This window comes from Peromyscus leucopus, chromosome 1 (genome assembly GCF_004664715.2).
Source record: "Peromyscus leucopus breed LL Stock chromosome 1, UCI_PerLeu_2.1, whole genome shotgun sequence".
Lineage (NCBI taxonomy): Eukaryota > Metazoa > Chordata > Mammalia > Rodentia > Cricetidae > Peromyscus > Peromyscus leucopus.
In genome coordinates this window covers 96,919,168-96,942,197 of record NC_051063.1, presented here as the reverse complement: position 1 = coordinate 96,942,197, position 23,030 = coordinate 96,919,168, and the positions used below count along the sequence as shown (strand labels likewise).

Sequence of the window (23,030 nt, the reverse complement as noted above, 5' to 3'; positions counted from 1 at the left end):
TAGTTGTCTTTTTCTAAAGGGCACTAGAAGACTAGTCAAAGTCCTCAGGTTCTAAAATTAAGGTAACACTAGGGAAGCTGCAATTCGGATTTTTGAACAAGAAGCTAAAGAGTGCTTAAGTGCCATCATAGTAGGTGGCTGCAGGGGAAACAAGGCCTTGGTTTTTGCTCTTTATCTGACATAATATTTCGTGTGTGTGCCAGGTACTACAGCTAGAGGGCTAATGTTCGCCTGTAACAAGATCAGGATAAAACCATTCTGTCTGCACAGATGCCATGTCTCAGGTATTCATGAGACATGTCCTGAGGTTTAATTTAGTATAAACAATAATTAATTGAGGCAGATGAGTATATGGGGGCTTGTGAATGCCAGGTACGAGCTAGCCAGGTACTGTAGTCTTCAGGAGTAGGGTGGAATACTCTGTAGTTGTGCCTTCTCAAGATGGTAATAAGTGTAGAAGTACTGAGATACCAGAAATCTAAAACAAAGGAGGGGCAGAAGCAACTGCAACCACCCCGAAAGACTTCTTAAGTATCATCTCTCTATGTCTTAACGAAGTTGATAAAGAGCTGCACCAATTTTTGGCAGAGGAACACTGCGAGAGATATTGGTAATATATATATACAACTTTTAAGGGCCTTCGGTCAGATCTCACTTGAAAGGATTCAGATGACCATACCATGAACTTTCATGTGGCAGAGACAGGAAGGAGAGTACTGCGAATCCTTCGCTGGCCAAGTTGCCTCTCGCCATCTATGGAGGCCCAGCCAGACCTCAGGTCTCCCTAGACCCGTCTTCCAATTCCTGTGATGTCAAAACTTCTGCAAAGGGCCTAAGATACGCTACACGCCATTGGGAAGGTGCAATGGTTTATTACCACGCAGTTTGTTATTTTGGCTTTGTAAGTGAGTCTCACACTTTATAATTTAACGGTGAGATTTAAACCCAAGTGAGAATTATACTCTGGGGTGCATCAGACTTACAGCTGTATGTTAACTGGGAGCATACTGAGAATCGGAAGTGAAGGGAGGCTTTGTCTACCACGAACACTTTACCACTGTTAATTTGAAGAAGAGTCTTTTTGTTAGAGTCACTGAGGAAAATGCACAATTTGTTAAATAGCCGGCCAAGGAGATGCTTGTGATCTGTCAGCTGCGAACGTTTCAATATTGTGGTGGTGTAAATAGATATACTTCACCCTTCCTATGAGGTGTTTATTGGGCAGGATGTCTGGACAACATAGAATGTTACTGTGTCTCCATGCTTGAGAGACCTCTTTGAAGGCGTTTTTGACGCGCTCTCGATTATTTTTTTTTTAAATGTCTCATTTTGTATTATAAATAAGGGAGCAGGTCATCTTAGTGAGACCGAACAACTCTCCTATCATTATTATAATGTGGCTTAGCCTATGCTCGTTTCAGTTGAAAAGTCGAAGAAATAGTATCACTGAGCGGCAGCTTGAGGTGCAACTATCGGGTGCCACAAGCATGGGAGGTGGGGAGAGTTTTGGCATTCAGGGAGTGAGAATCAGGAACAGTAACTAACAATTTCTGTGATTTTTGATATTGTTTGCGCGCACGTGATTCCTACTACATACTACACGAAGGCTGGGTCCGTGGCTTTGCACGTAACTGGCGTACAATATATAATTCCATGGGGTTGAGCTATGCGGTGAAGGTGTCCTGGCTTATCATTTCTGCTTACTGAACGCTAAATCACGTTGGGAATAGCGTGTGTGCCTCCCCATGGCTTTACATTTTGTAGTCTTGCTCTTTGTGTGCCCATCCTTCCTAGTCTATATATACATAGAGAAGGGGCATAAAAAGCCAGTATGATCACAGTCTAACGCCGGCTTAGTGTTTGCTGGCATTGGGGTGGCTGGGGGGGGGGAGGGAAGCAAGGCAGTAATGTAAATTTTACTCCTAATTGGGCTGAAGGCTACGCGACATCGAGCTTTCAAGTAGTAAGCTGTAGCTGTTTTTGAAGATTACCGTGTATGCTAGGGACACGGGGGGGATTAGAGCTACAGGTTCTGGTTCCCACTTACACTCTTAGAGCAGGGCTCAAAAATTGGGAAAAAGGAAAATTTGATTGGTTGTTCAGTTTGAACACGACGGAGGCTCGCGCGCCTCAGGGGAGGGATAATAATAAGTTCCAACGTTCTTGGTGTGAAGTAATCATTGCATTAGAATCATTGTCCAATAAAATAGTGAAGAGATCGGACAGGTGAGTCACACCTGTCAGCAGCGGCTCTTCGCTAGGAAATACATGTGCGAGCAAGGTAATTGGTGGGTGAAGCAAGCATTCTACTCAAGTGGGAGAATTGACAATGATAATTTTAGCTTAGTGTTCCTGCTGTGAACCAGCAGGGTCAAGACACACACACACAGGTCTGCGTTGTTGTTTTGGATGGGTAGCGTTTTACTACAGTTCTACTTTTAGAAAGTGAACAGTCGTCATGGTCCTGTTTGATGGGGGATCACAGAGAGGAACGCGCATGCGAAGGGCAGAGTGCTGGGGGAGGAACAGCGAGAGGGAGTCAGTAGAGGGCAGCTGTTTTGTTTCATGGTAAGTGATAGGTGGAGGGCTTCGGTCTGGGACACGTTTGCAGCTCTCCGTGCAGACCCCACTGTATTAGACACTATTCAGGATGGGTCACTGCGATGAAGCTGAGAGGAAGCCAAGCATAGATATTGTGTGTTGCATACTACATGCTACCCACTGTTACAACCTCCAGAAGCTGAGGACGGGGAGCCACTGATTCTCCTTTCTGTACACTTTTCATTCTTCATGAACTGTTTTCCTGTCTTGACTCCTATGATGCTCATTGTTTTGAATTTTTGTCCTTTTTACGCCTGGCTTACTTTTGAGATGCCGTTACCTATTTTCCTTTTTCACTTTGATCCCGTGACTTCATTCTGTGGGTGCAGGGCATTTTCCAGGTTCTAGCAGTCTCTTTTCTTTTCTATTCAGGGACCCTAGCATCAGCTTAGTCATACTAGCAGTTTCAGCTCTTAACTCTATTCTTCTGGACTTTAGGTCAGATTTACACTAATGTCCAGTTATCTCCCCCTGAAACTCAACATGGTACAAAGTGGAATTTCCTTCATGAGCAAAACTGCAGCTACTTCTGATTTGGTTATGTGTATGCTTTCAGTCTCTAATGTTCAAAGCTGTGGTGATATAAAGAGTCAAGTTGGATTCCTCCCTCTTTTACTTTCAGTCCATACTAAACTGGCTCAAAATTTTGGTTCCTTCTAACTCTTTTCATTCTCTGGCCCTATCTTATTTAATCCTTCATTTTTCTTTATCTATAACGAATTCCCTTTGACTTATTCTTCCCTTAAACCTCCTTTATGCTGTCTCTTTATATTCTTATAAGTATAGGCTATAATGTATTCTTTCTAAATATATCAACTTCCCATTGTCCAATGAAGTCTACTTTTTGACTGAAATGTGCAGTTCCCAGAATTTGACTGCAAATTATTTTTCTATTCATTCCCTTGTGAGAATCCATTCCACATCCTATCCTTGAGCTGTTTTGGCTGACTTGTAACTGTTGCACCCCCATATTTTTACCTTTCTTCATCTTTCCTGGTCTATCCTGGATAAGGATGTATCTGCTCCAAATAGCCTACAACATTGGTCTTTTATATCACCTGATCAGCCCTAGCTCTGGGAAGTCTACTTTGCCATATTGCTTTTTGAGAAAGAATACTACAGCCGTCAAAGACAGTGAAGAGTTAGGCTAAGATCCAATCTCCTTTCTTTATGGAGGATGTAACTGAAGGAAAGAGCTTGCCCCAGATCTCAGAGTGAATTCACGAAGAGTCACAGTGAGCAGGGATTAGCCTCCTGTGTAAGTAGGGACACTTTCAGGGGAGGGTATGTAGCTTATTAACTAGTTCTGCACCACCTCTAGTTTCTATTATTAGTTGAAAGTGAGTATTTGTCAATTACTGTCTGATGACTTAGACAAAGCTATGGCTTGACAAGAAGGTACATGGAAGGGAACGGAGCTCTGTGGACATGGAATTGGCAGACTGGCAGGGATAGCTGTGGGTGCTTTCAGAGTTTTATACAAGTGACCACAGAAACACTACCAGAGGAAGATTTTGATGATAACCAGAAATGACACTCAGAAATGTTAGGATGTTAATTCATGGTCCTGCAAGTGCAGCCTGCAAGAGTAGTACCACCTCTGGTGCTCTTTTTCCGATAGCCTGAGAAACAAAAAGAAAGATGCGATTCAAAGCTTGTGGTACCTGACAAAAAACTGACTCAAAAGTAGAGCGTTTTAAGTCAATATGCAAAATACTGACAATTTAATCTGTGAAAGGAAGCAGGGTGGATAAAATGACAAAGTAGGACAGGGTAGGCGTTTTGAAATGGGGTCACGTTAGTTTATTCTTACTAATGAAGAAAAACAGCGATTAGCTTGGAGATTATACAGAGCAAAAAGAGGCAAGAAAGCATGAGAATAGAGGCCAGAGAGAAATAACCTTCCTCCCACCATGAGAATTTTGAATAGCCACACACCAAGGATTAGATACCCACCATTGAGCAATACTCTCAAAAAAAAAAATCCCTCAATTATGAGTTAATTTTAATTAATCCTGTTGGGAAATGATGGAAGTCAATTTGAGACTGGAAGAGACACCAGTTAAGGAAACAGTTGAATTTGGAGGTTAAAAACAAAGTTGCAATTTTCTCCTGGCTGGTTGACTAAAAGTTTATGTAGACTTCACCCCTTCAGAGATTTACCACAGTTGCTTCTATACCAGGTCTCTAAATCTTTGTCTAATTTGAAGTGAGAATATGCATCCTGGTGGGGACTATCTGATGTACTATATGTGGGCTTAGCAGCTCCCGTGATCTTTATCAAATAGGTGCTGGTGTCCTCTCTTTAATTGAAATCTGAAATAGTTCCTATCATTCTCTGGGTGGTTGGATTATCAACTGATCATTACTGAGCTATGCTTTAACTTGCTGAATCTTGCTAGAACAGTAGAAAAGTAGGTGGAGATGCATATATCATCTGTTAACAGAGTTTCCAACATTGCAAAGCAATTATGAGGAATGTATTCATTCTTCATTCAGTATTTTAATACTTGGATATATATGATGTTTTTGCTCTTGTATTAGATTGTACATTTCAAAATCCTCAAGTGTTACACTAAGAACAGAAATGGCCCTTCCCAGTCTCAACTTGTCTAGCCTGTTGATGCTCTTTACCCGTAGACCTGTGGCTTCCTAAGCTTGCAGGATGGCTTCATTACCAGTCTGAATATGTTTGTGGATCCAGGGAAGCACTCTGCTAAGATCTGTGAAGATCCCAGGAGATCCTTGCTCTTTTTTCCTCAAAATTGTTTCTCCAGCCTCGACCACAGCCCAAACCCCAAGAAGTCACGCCAGCTAGAGTCCAGGCCCCTTTCCTGTTCTGGCACATGAGTGACCCTCCTGAGTCTCCCTGAGGAAGGAAGAAGGAAACCTCTGTTACCATGATTGTTGGTGGAGGTGCCTCAAAGTGCTCACTCTTCCCATGAGGGTGCCAATGCCAAGCATAACATGTCCTGACTCTAGTAATTTAGACACAGGGCTCTGGAAGAACATCTGGGCACAGCTTCCATTTGATCCTTGAACAGCAGAGTCTGTCCATTGCTGTTCTTCTCTCCGTCCCTGGCTAGAGTATTTCTTCCCTTTTCCTGTTCATACTATGGACTCAGAGATGTTTTGCCTAGTGATACAATGGACTGCACTTTTCATAAATGCCAAGAATTGAAAAGTGGCATCCCCAACACCCCTAATCTAGAAACCTGGAAATAAGAAGAGAAATCCTTAAGGTGTGGGAGAACCTGGCGCACCTCATCCTTGGCACCACCTCTATTATTTTTGGTGAAAAGCAGATTCTAGGCTCAACTGGAATCAGCATTCTTAGGTTCCTCCCTGCTAATAAACTTTCCTGGGCCTGGAGCATAGCTGCAGCCACTTACCTGACAAGCATCTTTTCCTCCATCAGGGGATCCTGTGCAGAGAAATGTCTTCCCAGTACGGGATTCCTTAAGGTCAACAGAGCTGCCTCACATTCCTCCTGAGTCAAAATTGCAGGTTCACCTGCTGCAAGACTTGTGGGAGGCTGCCACCTGGAACACAGAGATGGGCCCATCAAGGTAAGCCATTTACTGTTCGGAGGTGAAGACGCCCAGTCCTTTCAACAACAGCAGCTGGATGTAGGTTTTTGTCTTTTTGGAAGATGATAACTTCTCTTCTTTCTTTTCTTTCCTTTCCTTTCCTTTCCTTTTCTTTTCTTTTCTTTTCTTTCTTCTTTGTCTTTCTTTCTTCTTTTTTCTTTCTTTCTTTCTTTCTTTCTTTCTTTCTTTCTTTCTTTCCTTCCTTCCTTCCTTCCTTCCTTCCTTCCTTCCTTTCTTTCTTTCTTTTTTTTTTTGAGACAGGATTTCTCTGTGTAGTTTGTGCCTGTCCTGGATCTTATTCTGTAGATTCAGGCTGGCCTTGAACTCACAGAGCTTCCCTGGCTCTGCCTCCTGAGTGCTGGGATTAAAGGCGTGTGCCACTACTGCTGGCAAGATTCTTAAATGCCTGAAATTCTCTGCCTTTTGGAATGCTTGCCTGGTTGTTTAAAAAAAAATTAAAATTTGATTTTCTGGTTACGCACCAGAAAGTTTGAATATGGATTAAGAGGAGTGGGGCAGGGGCCTTACCTTCAGCCAATCGACCCCAGCCTGCAGTTGTGCAAACAAATCCAGCCTTAAAGTGTTCTCCTGGCTCTGGAAGACACACAGGCCACAAATTGGCCTAAAGAAAAGATCAAGGCAGGGCTAGGCTCATTCATGCAGGAGAGGGTACCATAGTTGGCCCACCTATGGGCATCTGGGTGGTCCCCAAACCCCCTTAAGGTTTGTGGTATATTCAGCCTGGTGTCTTCAGGGGTCACTTGTCAGCTTTCTTCTCCTGACACCATTAACCCTACCTCCAGAACCATAAGCAGAGGGCATTTTAGGTAGGGGACCCTCCAGAAAAATTCTGCCTTCCAGTTTATGACCCAGAAGAACTGGTTTCAGACTGTGTAACATGATCTGTAGGGGATATAGTATGGGTCAAAAGGTTATGGGGGGAAAAAGGGTGGACGATCAGGTGCACCACGAGTGTTTACCAAATTGGAAGGTTCCAACCATCTTCAGAAGAGCAATATCATAGTTCATAGGTTTTCTGGTGGAGAACTGCGGGTGTATGATGATGGTTTCAATGGCTAGTGTTTTGCTCTCCTGGCTCTGCTTGGCTCAGGTCATGTTCTCCAGCAGTACATTCAAAGTTAATGCAATGTTTCTATGAAAAGGGAGAAGGAAAGAGATGGGGTTTTAATGAGCCTCTGAGTGTGGTTGTAAATGCTGGCAAATTGGCTCCTTCAAATTGACATGGGTGGATAATGTGAGGCATGAGATTGCCGGAGCAAAGCAACTGAGAATGAGCCCATTGCTATTAGAAAAACAAAACACAGAGACTCTGAGTTCCAGGGGAGGGCTTGTAAAGTGTAGAGATAGTGACATGATATCGTTAGTATTTGTCAGTGTCATCTGTAATTAGCTAGAGAGATACACACACATGCATTGTAATTCAGGGAGCTAAAATATATATGAATTTTATTCAACTACTTATTAGCTCAATCTGTGGGTGCATTTGGAAGGTCAAACGAACCTTTCAAAAGTATCATCTAGATCATCAGAAAGCACAGGTATTATTTTTTTTTTTTTTTTTTTTTTTTTTTTTTACTGAGCAAGGAATGTTTTCATTCTTTATAGGAGTTTACTCTTTTACATTGCCAGCTATCAGGAGTCTGTCTGCCTTATGGAGCGATTTCTTCCACCAAGTCATCAGCAGTAACATGTTCTACACACTTTTTTCTTTAGTTATCTCTTCAGTTGAACCGTCACATTCAATTAATTTAGTTCTTTATCTTTGGGGCAGTTTTTTTTTTTTTCCTCCAGTTTTTGCATTTTCCTTTGGCACTTGTTAAACATTTGCATTTAAACCAAGAGTACTCAGCACCTAAGCACCCAGAAAGCTAGAACATGAATTCTCATGGCAGATCTGGCCACCTGGTTATAATCAATGTTCTGTGTTGTTTTGTTTTTGTTTTTCTCCAGTTTTTGCTTTTTTGGCAGGATCTTGTTACATAACACAGGCTGAGCTGAAGAATACTCTGTAGGCCATATGCAGATTGGAACTCATCTGCCTCAGCCTGGAATACTGTGATTATAGAAATATGCTGCCAAGTCCCAACCATTCCATTTTTCTTATTGTTCTTTTTGAAGCAGGGTCTTATGTAAACTCATGGAAGTCACTATGTATCAGAGGATGACCTTGGATTTCTGATCCTCCAGCTTCCATTTCCAGACTGCTGGGAATGATTACAGTTGTGAAAGCACAGGTATTTGCATCATAGCTCATAAAAATTATAGTTAGGAAGTAGCAACAAAATAATTTTATGGTTGGGGTCATGACAACATGAGAAACTGTATTAAAGAGTCACAGCATTAGGAAGGTTGGAACCACTGAATTAGACTGTCCCAGTTCATAATACCAGTGCATTATTTTGTGAATTATTTGTAATTCCCAGTAAGGTTGTGGCTTTAGTGTTAAATCTCATGTGGCATTTGTATTATGAAGGACATCACCCTAACTCTGATGTTCTAGGGAGTATACATACTCAAGGATTTGGCACCAATTACAAACAATGGAAAGTGGGGATGTCTCTTACCTTCTTTATATTTGTAGCTTATAGTTCTCCCATGAAATGAGAAAGATGCTATTTTTTCAGGTCAGTGTTATCTAGAAGAAACTTGATAGGATGAGATAGGATGGAGTAAGCATTTTGAGCTTTCCATTCTTTGGGACCCTTCATTTCCAATGGTGATATTTTATATACTATTGGAAAGGGCATCATTTCTCTTGGAATGTTTTTCCGAATCTTGGGTATGTTAGCTACTTTAATCTAGTACATAATATCTCCCTAGGTTACCACTACCTACCTATATTGTAGGGACACTGTCAGCTATTTACTCATTTGTTTGTTTGCTTGTTTATTTTTATTTTTACTCAACATACAGGGTCTTTCTATGTTTCTCAGGCTGGTCCCAAATTCCTGGACTCAAGCATTCTTCCTGCTTCAGCTGTTCAAGTAGCTGTGTCTACAGATGTGCACCAAATTCCAGGCTAATTTCCTTTTAAACAATGGACCCTCTGGGAGGCATCATGCCTTAGTAATTTTTGTGTCTTTGGTACTCACTAGCAACTGGCAGTAAGTGAGCATCCTAAGAATGTTTTCGGATTAAATTAAAAGACAACTATGGGAAAATTATCTTGATTACAGCCAGGTGTAACCATGATAATGTTCTGACACTGACAGCAGAGTATTTGGATCATACTAGAAAGCTGATTAAAAAAAATGGAAGTTCTTAGGTTGAAGATCAGAGAAGCAAGACTGACAGGAAAGAAAGACTTGAGAGTCCTATATTTTACTAGTCTGTCTTTGTTTTCTTTTATCTACTTCTTAAGATGTATATAATAGTGCTTTTTCACTGAAATATTTCACCAAAACTAGTAGGAAACTTTCACCTAGTCAGTCTTTTGACATTACTCTTTGTTGACTTCAGTGGATTTATGTAAATACAGCATTTTACTTCTGCAAAAGAATCCTTTCCTAAGGTGAGGACCAGCCTACAATGTCACGAGCCTCATTTGTGACACCCAGTTAGGAAGATTCCTTGTGTTTTACAAGAGTAGTAATTGATTCTGATTCCAAGGGGGTGGGGATAACTGGTCCTCCTCACATGAGCCAAACTGCCTCCTACCTTTTAGCCATGCAGTGAGCAGCTGTGATGACCCACTGTGAAGAGATGATAGTTCCTCCACAGATGTGTTTTTCTGCTTTTGTTTCAGAGACACCTAGATGACAGATTTAAGTTGTGAAAGTTAATGCTGTGGGGTTCCCCACAAACCTACATCTGAGCATATTATGAAAGACGGATACATATAGCTTAACCACAGTGATTATGAGTCAGCGGACTATGACAATGTATACGACAGTAGTTTGGGTCTACTGTTTTCTCACATGCTTAATGAACTATTTGACACCTAGAACTTCAAGTCTGTTCTTTAGTTTTCTGCTTCAACATACTTAGAGTGATTTTATTCATTTTATCCTTCCTTCCTCTTTGAGTATACTCTCTCTCTCTCTCTCTCTCTCTCTCTCGTCTCCTCTCTCTCTGTATGTGTGTATGTGTGCATGCATGTGTGTGTGTGTATGCATGCATGATACACATGTAGAGATCAGAGGACAAATCTTGGACATCATTTCTCTCCTTCCACCATGTAGGTCCGTGGGATCAAATTCAGGTTGTCAGGCTTAGTAGAAAGCACATTTACTCATTGAAATGTCTCTCTGACCCTATATAAACATACTTTCTGTTTTCAACTCAATCTATTCATGATAATTGATTTGATTCTAAGGTGACTTATAATAGAGAAGTAAATATTTTCAATGAATAGCTTCACATTTTTAGGATGAGAAAAAGGCAGTTGATTAGAATTTTTCACCTTTTAACCAAAAATTATTTATGAACAGTAGAAAAGAAAAAAATAAAAGAAACACAAAGAGACACTGCTAATGTTGTGTAGCTCAGTGGTACAGTGAATGCTTAGAGCTTTTTAGGCTCTAGCTTAGATTCTTTGAACCAAAACAAAGAAACAATGAGCAATGAAAAAGGAGGAACACTGAGAGGAGGCTAAGAATAGAAGACATAGAACAAAAAACCATGAAAGAAAAGCCATTGGATCACCATTAGGATTTGAATATGAACTTCTGAATTGAGCAGATAACCAATTGATCAAGTGACCAATTATTTATTCAAACAAGTATTTGTAAAGTTTATCAATGACAGTCATTGTGGTAGTTTTGAATGTAATTGGTCCTCATAAACTCATAGGGAGTGGCACTATTAGGAGGTGTGCCCTGTTGAGGCAGGCATGGCCTTGTTGGAGAAAGTGTGTCACTATGGCAGTAAGCTTTGAGGTCTCCTATGCTCAAGCTATGCCTAGTTGAGTTCACTTCCTGTTGCCTTCAGATCAAGATGTAGCTCCTTCTCCACTCTCAGCTCCTTCTCAGCACCATATCTGCCCGCATGCCACCATGTGCCACCATGATGATAATGAACTATACCTCTGAAACTGTAAGTCATCCAATTAAATGTTTTCCTTTATAAGAGTTGCTGTGGTCATGGTCTCTCTTAATAGAAACCCTAACTAAGACAGTCAGGCAACCTGCTAAACAAAATTCAACCACGAATATTTAATCTTGATTAATTGGGTTGAGAAGTGTCTTCTTTCAAGATTAGGAAAAGCACAGCTTTGGAGTGTTGTTTTGTAGTGGGTAGCCATTCCAGCTTGGATCTGGAAGTTCCAACCCCCATTGAGACTCTGGCAACTGTCATGCCTATGAGGCGGGGTGAGGGGAGGCGCCTGGGGACCGGAGGGCCAGCGCTCTCTCTGTGCGCTCTCTTGGTGCCGGGACGCTGAATGGTGAAGGTGGACTGTGCAGAGCTCCGGAGAACACCGCTGGACTGCGTTACAACCTTCCCCAGACCCTGCGACCTACTCATTACTTAATTTGTGAGTTACGCCATTAAATAAATATCCTTTTAACTACGTGGAGTGGCCAAAATAATTTCTCCAATAGTTGTTAGTTTATTTTTTCCTCCAGAGAGGGTGACCTAATAGAGGTAGCATATGATCTTGGGAGATACAAGCTTGGGACATCATAGTTCACCCACCAGAGAAGGGTTTGTGAGACTCACCTGCCAAGGATAGGAACCCTTTTCCACTTGGCTTCCCCCAACAATGCGACTGAAAAGGCTAAAGTAATTCTGAGACTGCGGTTTAACCAGACTCTGCCCACAGTTAGGAGCTGGGAAAAGACAAGACAGACACTGAGTGTTCAGTTTCTAGGACTAAGATATATGGAAAAATCTTCTGAACAAGAACAAAATGCAGTATATGGAATATATAGAAAAATTATAACATAGCTTTAAGTTAATGGTTGGGATTAGCTGTGTTTTGAAAAACAAGAGATTACTCAGGTTTTGTCACACATAAGATGCACACTATCGGGACAATTTCTATTTTATTTGTGTGTGTGTGTATGTGTGTGTGTGTGTGTGTGTGTGTGTGTGTGTACACAAGCACATGTGTACATATGAAGGCCAGAGGTCAACTTGGACAGTCTTCCTCAGCTGCTTTCTGCTTGTTTTTAGAGACAAGGCCTCTCACTAGCCTGGAACTCTCCAAATGGCCTAGGCTGGCTAGCCAGCTAGCCCCAGGGATCTGTCTGTCATTGCCTCCCCAGAAGTATGTACATCATCATATCAGCTTTAAAAAAAAAATGGTTTCTGGGGACTGAGCCCAGTCTTTTGTACTTTACTGACTGAACCATCTCCCAGAACAAGGAATGACTTTGAATGTGAAGGTTAAGGGCTCTAGGGATAGGTTGCTACTGGGTTGTCAGGAATGCAGCCTATTTTCTTTCTGAGCTCTCTGATATCTGAAAAAAGAGATTCCTCACAGTGCTCTCTGCCCTCTGACACTCAGTGTACCAAGGCAGTTGTTTCTGGCTTTCAACCCAGCTAGACTATGGACTCCACAAACATGGGGATTTAATATTCTCCTCTTTCCCCCTTCCCTCCTCCCTCCCTCCCTTCCTTCTTCTCCCTCCTTCTCTCCATCCCTCAGTTCTCCTCCATTTCCTCCTTTCTTCCTTTTTCTCATTTTTGAGACAAGTTCAGTTCACTATGGTGCTCAGGATAACTTTAAGTTCGTGATCCTCCTGCCTCTGCCTTTGGGATGCTGAGATTACAGGTATGAAACACCACATCTAGCAAATGCACAATGGGTATTACAAGTCCTGATGTACAGAGTTGCTTGGTTAACTTGATGATACTGTAGTCTGCCTCAGTTTGTAATTGTTTCCACATATCTCCCTCTGCTTTGCACATGAGACTGAGTCTGAGACCATAGTCTGTGGTGGCTGTCACACAGTCAGATATGAATAAATCTAATTAGATTTAATGTAGGCCAGAAAACAGATTGTTCAGGGATAGTGGCATAAAGATAGCTTCAACTCACATACCAGTGTTAAGACAGATACCTGTCAGGTAAAGGGAAGAAATAACTTTACAAGAAGACTTTGCCCCTGAAAACATTTCAATATGTGTGTATTTATGTGGGCTTTTGACTTTTTTGTATAAGGGGCTAGATTAAGTTTGTTTTCTTGCACTAGGCAATTTCAGTGATGGATTATTTTTCCGTGAGGTTTTCAGGAGGGCATATACGACTCTGCCTCATCATCCTTCAGCTTCTTTACTTGTTACCTACCGCTTTAACTGAGACATCCTCCTCGATTTCCTCAAACTGCATTCTAGATCTCTCCCATGGCATAGCACTCTCTCTCCTGACTCTCCATCATCCTTTAAAAGTTCTTTCTAAGCTACATTGTGAGAATTAATTGTTTGCTTCAGTCACTGGAGGACCACTTCTTGAGTGAGAAACTTAGGAATGTGGATCCTATGTATTTGCACTTCTAAGGTCTAGCACAATTCCTTGCATTTGAAAAGCATGAATGAATGCACAAGTGACTTTCCCTAGGAATATATCCCCATGATGACAGCTAATTAGATCAATGTTAAAGTACACAAGCTCACCCATATAACTTATTGCTTAATCCCCACATCTTGTCTGCAAAAAAAGCACTTTCACCTTCATGTGGCTGATGTGAAAACTAAAAATCAAAGAGACACGTAGCTAACGAAAACAGAGCATGAACTAACCAATTGTCTTTTCATTCTGAACCCAGTACAGGTATGATCAAAAGCTTTTCCAACTGCTTTAGCTGAATGAGTCATAAATCTGCTAGACGTAAAATTCAGTATTCCTTGAAGTCACTGAGGCAGAGACAGAAAAGACGTTGATACTCCAGGCTGGCAAAGTCTGACTACAGAGAAGTTTGCCAACAACTGTTTTCAGCTTGTTATAATCAAGGCCAAAAAAATAATTTACACTATATGTCACTGAGCAGGATAATTTCCCTGAGGATTTGAAATGTTTCCAAACCTGTGATGATCTCCAGAATTTCTCCATAAAAGGATACAGGATTGCATTCAAATAAGTAGATATTCCAGATCAGTTGGTAAAACTAAGAGAAAATACTTACTACCCACCCACCCATAAATGTTTCACTTCAATTTTATATGCTTAGCACAGGAGCAAAATCCAAAGAGATATTTTTGAAAACCAATTACATTTCTGAAAAAATTTGCTTCTCTTATATTCCCATGAACAAGAAGTGGAATCAGCAAGAGTGAATCCATCAGACAAAGAAAGAAAGCAGTTATGGAGTTAATTTGAAACTTACCTCTGATGGAAGAAAGGGTTACAGAGTTACCTTGTTCCAAACAGACCATTCCCAGTATTAAAATCAGCTTGTCCTTGCTTATAGGCATGTTGAGATTCAAAGCTTCTCCAGAAACGTAGAGAGGCTAAAGGAAACAAGGGTGGCAAGCTTTGGAAGAATAGCAATAAAAAACAAGCTTACTTATTAACTGAGATTTGAGGCATTCAACCTTGTCCATAAGATGTTTTTGAATGTGGTTTCTTGGAAATGTCTTTTGTAAGATGTGGGGAATCAACTACAAAAGCAAAGTCTTGGTTGAACAGCATAACATATTCTATTCCACCTACAGCAATAAATTGCTTCCTCTAGTGTTTCTGGTTTAGCAAAGTGGTTTGTGTCTGAGGTTTTCATTTGCAATTATTACTTGTTCCTTTTTCTATAAGAGGATTGAATATTGGTGTGTGACACTATTCCCGGGGAGATGCAAACAACTGTTTACTTACTCTTGATAGGGAACTGATGACAGACTAAAGTAAGAATACTGCCAATGCCCAACTTGGTGGACCAATGAATTTTATTGGAGTTACTTACGGGAATATGGGTGAGGGGTTACTCACAAGAGCAGAAATGACTCAAAGACACCAAAAACCCACCCCAGCATGGCTGACAACTCACAAAAGATGAAAACCTAGAGCACAGTGCACAGCTTATAGACAGTTGGACAAGTTAGAGAGAGTTTTTTGTAGGTGGCCTATTGGTTTGAGCCTTTTCTAGACAGCTCAGCTGCTCTGAGAGTGTCTTTCAGCATTCTTTACTGCTTACATACACTTGGATGGGAGGGGCCTAATGAATCTGGTCAGTTTCAGGGACTTCCTAAAGCCTTAGTATTGTTACTTCTTGAGCCTTAACCATCCTCTCTTTAGAGATTCCTTTGTCTTAAGGAATTTCCCTCCATAATAGAATGTTTTATCTCAGAAGAATTTGCTAACAACAAATATCAATATTGTCCCTTTGCAAGTGTAGACATTCTTAGCTGTTTACAAATAGTCCACCATAATATACTAAAATACTTTACTCTTCTTCTTTTCCAAGTGTAACTGCACAGTTATTTTTACCATGTGTTAGTGAGAAAAAGGAGAAAAAAACTAACTGCATAGTACATTCCATAAAGCATACTGCTAGACACTCCTTTAGGATTTAGGATGTTGTCTGCTGGGGTTTTGTGAAGTTTCACTTTCCACCATTTAAAAATATATTCTAGAAGGCAAACAGTCTTCACTTCTACACCTGGTAGATGTCTAGACACAGAAAAGTGGCTATAATTACTTCCTTATTTTCCTCTTTCCTGGATAAGTTTTTGGCATGTTGTGTTGGCCGGTTTTATATCAACTTGACACAAGCTATAGCCATTTAAAAAGATGAAAAAAAGTGCCTCATAAGCTTTGCATAGAGCCAAGTCTGTAGTCCATTTTCTTGATTGACAAATGATGTTGGGGAGCCAAGCTCTCTGAGGATAGTGCCATACTGTGTAGGTGGTCCATGATGGTGTAAGAAAGGCTGAACAAGCCATGAAGAGCAAGACAGTAGGAAGCACTTCTCCATGGCTTCTGCAACAGTTCCTGCCTCTAGGTTTCTGCTTGAGTTCATGATTTCCATGGATGATGGACTGACTATGAGCTGTAAGATAAAATAAACCTTTTCCTTCCAAGTTGCTTTTAGTTATGGTATTTTATCACAGCAATAGAAATCTCAACTAAGACATACATAGAGTGCAATAAATGGATATGGATTGATAGTGTCATAACCATGTAGAGATATGAAATGTGTCTGTGAGCTTCCTAGAAATTATGTATTCAAAAATAGAAAATGACAAATTAAAAGTCTCCTAACCCTTTATGACAAAACTTACAGTTGTACAAAATAAATCTATGCACCAACGTGCACACATACACAAATATGAATGCAAAATGACAATTTCTTTCTTCAAAGCAATTTAATTTATTAATTTGTTTTTTTCTCTATAAAGCAATGCCATTATATTTTTAAAAATTTTTAACATTTTATTAGTTATTTAGGAACTTGATCATCTTCATCACCCTCCCCTCAAATTCTTGCCAATTCCACCCCACTTCCCTTTCCACCAACTTGTGTCCTTTTTTCCTTCTAGAATCAAGACCAATTTGTGTTGCCCAAATGTTCTTGGACATATGGCTTTCTTCCAGAGCATGGTCAACTTACCAGGGCTATGTTCTCAGAGAAAGTTGACTTTCCCTCTTCTAACATCCATCAGCTGCCAATGGCTCCTCTGCTAGAGGTGGGACTTTGTGCCAGCTTCCCTTTGCATATGAGGCGTGGTCTGGCTTGAGCCTGCACAGGTCTTGTGCATGCTGTCATGGCTGCTATGAGTTCATCTGTGCAGCTCTTCTGCTGTGGCCAGAAGACACTTTCCTTTTTGTCACTCACCACCTCTGGATACTGTATTCTTTCCATCTTCTCTTCCACAATGAGCCCAAGCCTTTGGAGGAGGGGTGAAACATACATTTTCCATTTAGGGCTGAGCAAAAAGAATATTTAACCCCTCAAATTTACAATTGTCATATACTTAGGAAATATTTATGTAAAGATGGAAAATGAAATTCCTAATTGAAGCTTTGTTCACAAAATATCTTAATCCTGAAGCTGAATTTGAGGCTGTTAATTTGGTTGTGATATTCACCCCAAGAAAAAGGCAATCAATTAGTGCTTAAACCATAATTCAAACTTCAATCTTTCTTTGCCAACAAGAGTTATTGAAGGTTGCTTTTCTAACTCCTTTCCAGAGTAAGTTGGCTCATAGCTCTCCTGACTCCAAAGGCTATTACATTCTGCCTAAATTTTTTGTGCTGCTGATGGCCAAAAGTTCATAAAAATGTGACTTGGGCCTGAAATGCTTAGAGTTGAGGAACCTAAAGTAGATCTATAAGCTGTGACCTACTGTTCATTTATAGGCTCATAGGATAATGAACTGAACTATAGACTGAAAATGAAACATTTTATCTCTTAATGTAAGAATACACACACACACACACTGTAATGAGCTTCTATGTATTCCTTCATTTGTCAACACATTGAATATATATCTACACTCTGCTATGAGTATGTATCAATACTCATGCACAACATGAAGCTGAGAATTGAGAATTTGGTGCTCTTATTTTTGGGGATACATTTTTGTTTTAGTGTTCTACTTCTGTGAAGAGATAGCATAACTAAGGCAGCTAGTTATAAAAGAAAGCATTTAACTGGAGCTTGCTTACAGTTTCAGAGGCTTAGTCCATTATGATCATGACAGGAGGCAGGGCAGCAGGCAGGAGTTGTGCTGGCAAAGAGCTGTATCCTGATCCACAGACACACAGAGAGAGAGAGAGACTGGGCCTGGCATATGCTTTTGAAACCTCACACTCCATTCTCAGTGACATACTTCTGAGAAAGCCACATCTCTTAACCCTTCTAATTCTTTCAAAGAGTTTTAATCCCTGGTGACTAAACATTCACACATATGAGCCTCTGGGGGCCATTCTTATTCAGATTATCACATTCTACTCCCTGTTCCCCATAGGCTAGTAGCTATATCATAATGCATAAATGCATTCAGTTCAGCTTCAAAAGTCCCTAGAGTTGATCACAATCTCAACACTGTTTAAAAGTCCAAAGTTCAAAGTTTCTGAGACTTAGGGCAATCTTTAACTGTAACCCTCTGTAAAATCAAAATAAGAAAGCAGATCACATGTTTCCAACATACAATGGCACAGCATATACATTACCATTCCAAAAGGGAGGATGGCTGTGAGGAAATGCTGGACAAAAGCAAGACTGAAAACCACCTGGGCAAACTCCAAATTCTGCATCTCCATGTCTGATGTCCTTGGATTCTTCAGATTTCCAACTCCTTTCAGATTTGTTGACTGAAACACACTTCTCTCTCTTTGGCTGGTTCTACACGCAGCTCTCCTTGGTAGGTATCTCACTACTCTGGCATCTCCAACATCTTGGGTTCTCCATGAGATCCAGGCTTCACCTTCATAGTTTTCACACAGTGGCCTTTCTGGGCCTCTATGCAGGGACACCCTTGCCACACCCCTTGCCTCAGAGCTCTCCTTAGCTATGAGTAAGATTCCATAACCCCCTTTCTATATCCTTGACTCTAAAGCCAGAATCACATCTGTAAATCTCCTAGAGGAATTGACATCAACATTTATTCTGAGCAAATGATAGAAAGCAGTTGTCAGAAAAACTAAACCAAGAAAATATTTGCCAGTGTGCCAGAGAGAAGACTTAGATCATTATGGAGGCTAAATAACAGAAAATCTAATAGTCATGATGCAATATTTTGTTAATACTTTTGAGGAAATGAAAGGACAAACACTCCAATAAAGAAACAGAAACACGGCTGTAGAGATGGCTCAGAGGTTAAGAGTACCGACTGCTCTTCCAGAGGTCCTGAGTTCGATTCCCAGCAACCACATGGTGGCTCACAACCATCTGTAATGAGATCTGGGTGGCACCCTCTTCTGTATACATAATAAATAAATAAATCTTAAAAAAAAGAAAGAAATCCTCATTTCCTAAGAAATTTCTGTGGAAGGATCTCACTGTGGAGGGCTGTCGGTCCTGGATAGTACAGGGCTTTCACAGAGGTAACATTTACTCCCTCAGGTCATGTTTCTTCCACAGAAGTAGTAGTCATTTATTTAAAAAAAAGAAAAGAAACAGAAACAAAACAAACCAATACATTCACACCTACAACAAAATACTCCATATATAAAACAAAACCCAAATCAAAACAAACAGAGACAGTTTAATCACAAAATACATACTCTGGAAAGATAGTATAAATAGTAGATTAGACATTAATTAAGAGGGAACAAATGAGCTGGAAGATAGATCGTAGGAATTAGGTTGGGGTGGAGATAGCCAAAAAATGAAAAATAAATTTTAAATGCTCAGAAAAGAATGAGGAAGTCCAACAAATGCCTGAGGAATGACAACAACAATCAATTATGCACAAACTAGAGGACATAACAATATTATGAACCATGATGACCAAGTTAAATCCCATACAAAATACAAAGGTAGAGAGTAGAATATAGGACCTCTATGGACCCATCATCTGACCTCAACAGTTACATTCAGCCCATCTCATTTCTTTTATGATATTCTCAACACTTCATTTCATAAATTTGTTATTTAGAAACAAATCGTAGATATTAAATTATTTCATCTATAATTCAGAATGAGTCTTTTCAAGATGAGGTGCTGTGGGATAGTCTGTATGACAAATGTGTTGCTCTGATTGGTTAATAAATAAAACACTGATTGGCCAGTAGCCAGGCAGGAAGTATAGGCAGGACAAGCAGAGAAGAGAATTCTGGAAGTGGAAGGCAGAGGCAGAGAGACTGCCAGCCACCACCATGACAAGCGAGATGTAAGGCACCAGAAAGCCACGAGCCATGTGGCAAAGTATAGACTAATATAAATGGGTTAATTTAAGATATAGAACAGCTAGCAAGAAGCCTGAGCCATTAAGCCAAACAGTTTAAACAATATAACAGTGGGTGTGTTTATTTTACAAGTGGGCTCCAAGACTGGAGGGCTTGACAGGAGCTGAAAAGAAATTCTCCAGCTACAATGAGGGGCCAATAAAAACACAAAAACAGGAGACAGCATTGTTAAACTAAAATTTCCTTTCACCGATTCATGAAATACCACATAATATTTTATTTATGACATTTTAAACTTACTAAGCATTCTGAAACGCATTGAGCTAGTTTCCCAAGATTTGCTGAACTTGCTGAGGTGGTACATAGAGGACCCCTTCTCTCTGAAGGCCCCTTTCCCCTACAAGTATCTTACTTAGTGTGAGTTCACCATTCCTACTCTCAAGAGACTATTTTATGCTGAACTTCTTGATCTATATTTCTGATCTATTCCTTTTTTTTTTTTTAAATAAATCTATTTATTTTTAAATGTTATTCCTTCTCTTTGTCCTCTTGTTCTCTAGGCACCTGGTGATGGCTATTTCTCACAGACGTCACAAATGATCACAGCTTAGCCCATGCTAATTGTGTTTATACAAATCAAATCTCAAAATTAATTAGATCATTGAAGTTGTAGTACTGAAGATAATAAATAAAGCCCTTGGGATTTGGTCAGCACAATAATAAATGAAAAGGAAAACACACTCAATTTTTAGTCTCATTAAACTTTCTCCCATTGGACTTTCAATAAGATGTTAGCAGACAGAGACTGTCTAGTGGTGAGGTACTTATGGTCTTACATTGCAAATGAGCCTGAGTCCTGCATAAGAAAGTCCAGCAGTACAAGGATAATTCCTGAAGCTTTTTCTTATAATGTGTAGCTACAGGTAATATTCAGTCTTTGTTATTGATGAATACATGTCCCAGGAACAAAATTTGCAGTCACTTTTCATCTATCACAGATAAATCTATAATCTATAATATCTATAGTGCAACACCACAGTAATCAATTATTACCAAGGTATTATTACTTCAGATACTTCAAAGCTTGGGGACTTAGACTAAACAAGAAATGCAAATTCAAATTCAAAACCTATATTAGGATAAATCAGTATAAAAATTTTCAGGAGAGTGGACTACACATAGGGATTTGTTATTTTCTATTTGGGTTTGTTTTTGACCAAGGGATGAGGTTGAGGTAGAAAACTTTCCTTTTCCTCCTTGGCTAGTGTAAGGGTATGTTTGCACTGAGGTTGAAAGGGGGTATTCTTGCATTTTCAGTAGATATGGATTGGAGGCAGGCATGGGAGCCTCTACTCTCCATGCCCCACTGTCTCACGTTCTTGCCTTCAATGCCTGCACAGCCATCAAAGCACAGATATTCAGCTGTGGAGTGGGACTCACATCTCTAGATAGTGTGTTTCTGTTGTAGCCAGTTTAATGCTGGTGATCAACTCCCAGTGAGAATGTCTTTTTTTTTCTCACTGAATCCAATTTCTGAATTCTAAATAAAAAAATCAAATCATTAAGTGATTAGATAGTAGTCATGTATATTTATGGTGTACAACATGGCATGATGTTTTGATGTATATCTTCATTGTAGAAAGGTTAAATCAAGTTGCTCACCACACCCCCCACTTCACTGCTCTGTCATTTTTATATTGCTTTATTCTATGAAATGGACTCTTTAGTTTCAGAATATGGATGGGATTGTCCATTATTTGTTTTTCTCTCCTTAATTTTTCTAACATAGTGTCTTCCAGGACTTTCTATATTACTACAATGATGAGATTTCCTTCCTTTTAAGGCAGCACAATATTTTCTGTGCAGGTATCATTTTAGAATAACTTTCTAAGATAGGTGAGGTACTATTTCACTGTTAACTTAATTTGCATCTCTATAATGATTATAGATGTTGAACATTTTTCATACTTTTAGTACATAAATTAATAGTATAAGTATTAAAATATTTTAGAATATTTTTTCTTGACAGTATTGTTTAAATGGAATATTGCCTTCATTTTGTTTACCTGTTCATTCTTCTAATTAATTTTTTTCTCAGTGACTTCTTGGTATTCCTACTACTTGTTTACTCCTACTCTTGGTCTGGCATGACTGGCATATTATAAACATTTAGCATTTTCTTAACATAAGTTATTACCTTACCGAAATAAGATTAAGATAAAGAAGATTATAACATTACTATATAGTTCTTAAGATACAAATAATGACCCCCAAATAGATTTTGTCATGCTTTTCTCAGGATTAATCTCTATGTAAAACTTCCATTTTAATGATCTGTAATTATATTAACCAGGTGGTGTTAAGCTGCCCCAATAAATTAACCCTGGGAACATAGTGTGAGCTAATACAGAATAGCTTTGTCTCACTTTCCACTGTATGTACTGTATATTCCCTGTTCTGACACTTGAAGTGCAGACTGGTAAAAGATACCAGTATATTGTAGATGTAGCATGTGAAATATGCTACCATGGAAAGGAAGAGAGAGTTGTCTGAGTACTCTAATTTAATTTTGAAAACGCACACACATTCATTTTCACAACAGATTGGCATGCCCACATTGGCACATATCTACAAGAAGACTGGGAAGGGTGGCCTCCGAGGGACTGAAAAATGGAATTGAATTAGATACTGTAAATGCCAGCATATAAGCACATAATTTCAACCAATTGGGGGTCTCAGAACATCAGAGTTCTATGCATTCATTTAACTATTTGGGATCTCAGAACATCAGTGTTCTATGCATTCATTCAGACTCCTGACTTGGTCAAATGTCATATCTGTGAGTGAGTGATGAGTTAGTCCTGTGTTCTGATCCGAGTCACTGTCCAGTTTGTATCTGTGGCCTTAAGATTAAGGGTGATTAGTATTCTGAAATCAGCCAACACTTGGGGAAGAATAAGCATGAAACCAAACTGAGATCCATATTTATTTTTAATGGGCTAAATGTAGAGTGGAGTATATCAATCATGAGGTCATTTAATGTATTCTGATAGCCACTGGTTTTTATTTCAATAGGAATCATCTCAGAAAAG

At 39.7% G+C, this 23,030-nt stretch overlaps 1 pseudogene; it reads right to left on the bottom strand.

Moving 5' to 3' along the window:
• Positions 1 to 5,243: 5,243 nt before the first annotated feature.
• On the bottom strand, positions 5,244 to 7,902 carry LOC114710238 (annotated as a pseudogene).
• Between the last annotated feature and the right edge of the window lie 15,128 nt (positions 7,903 to 23,030).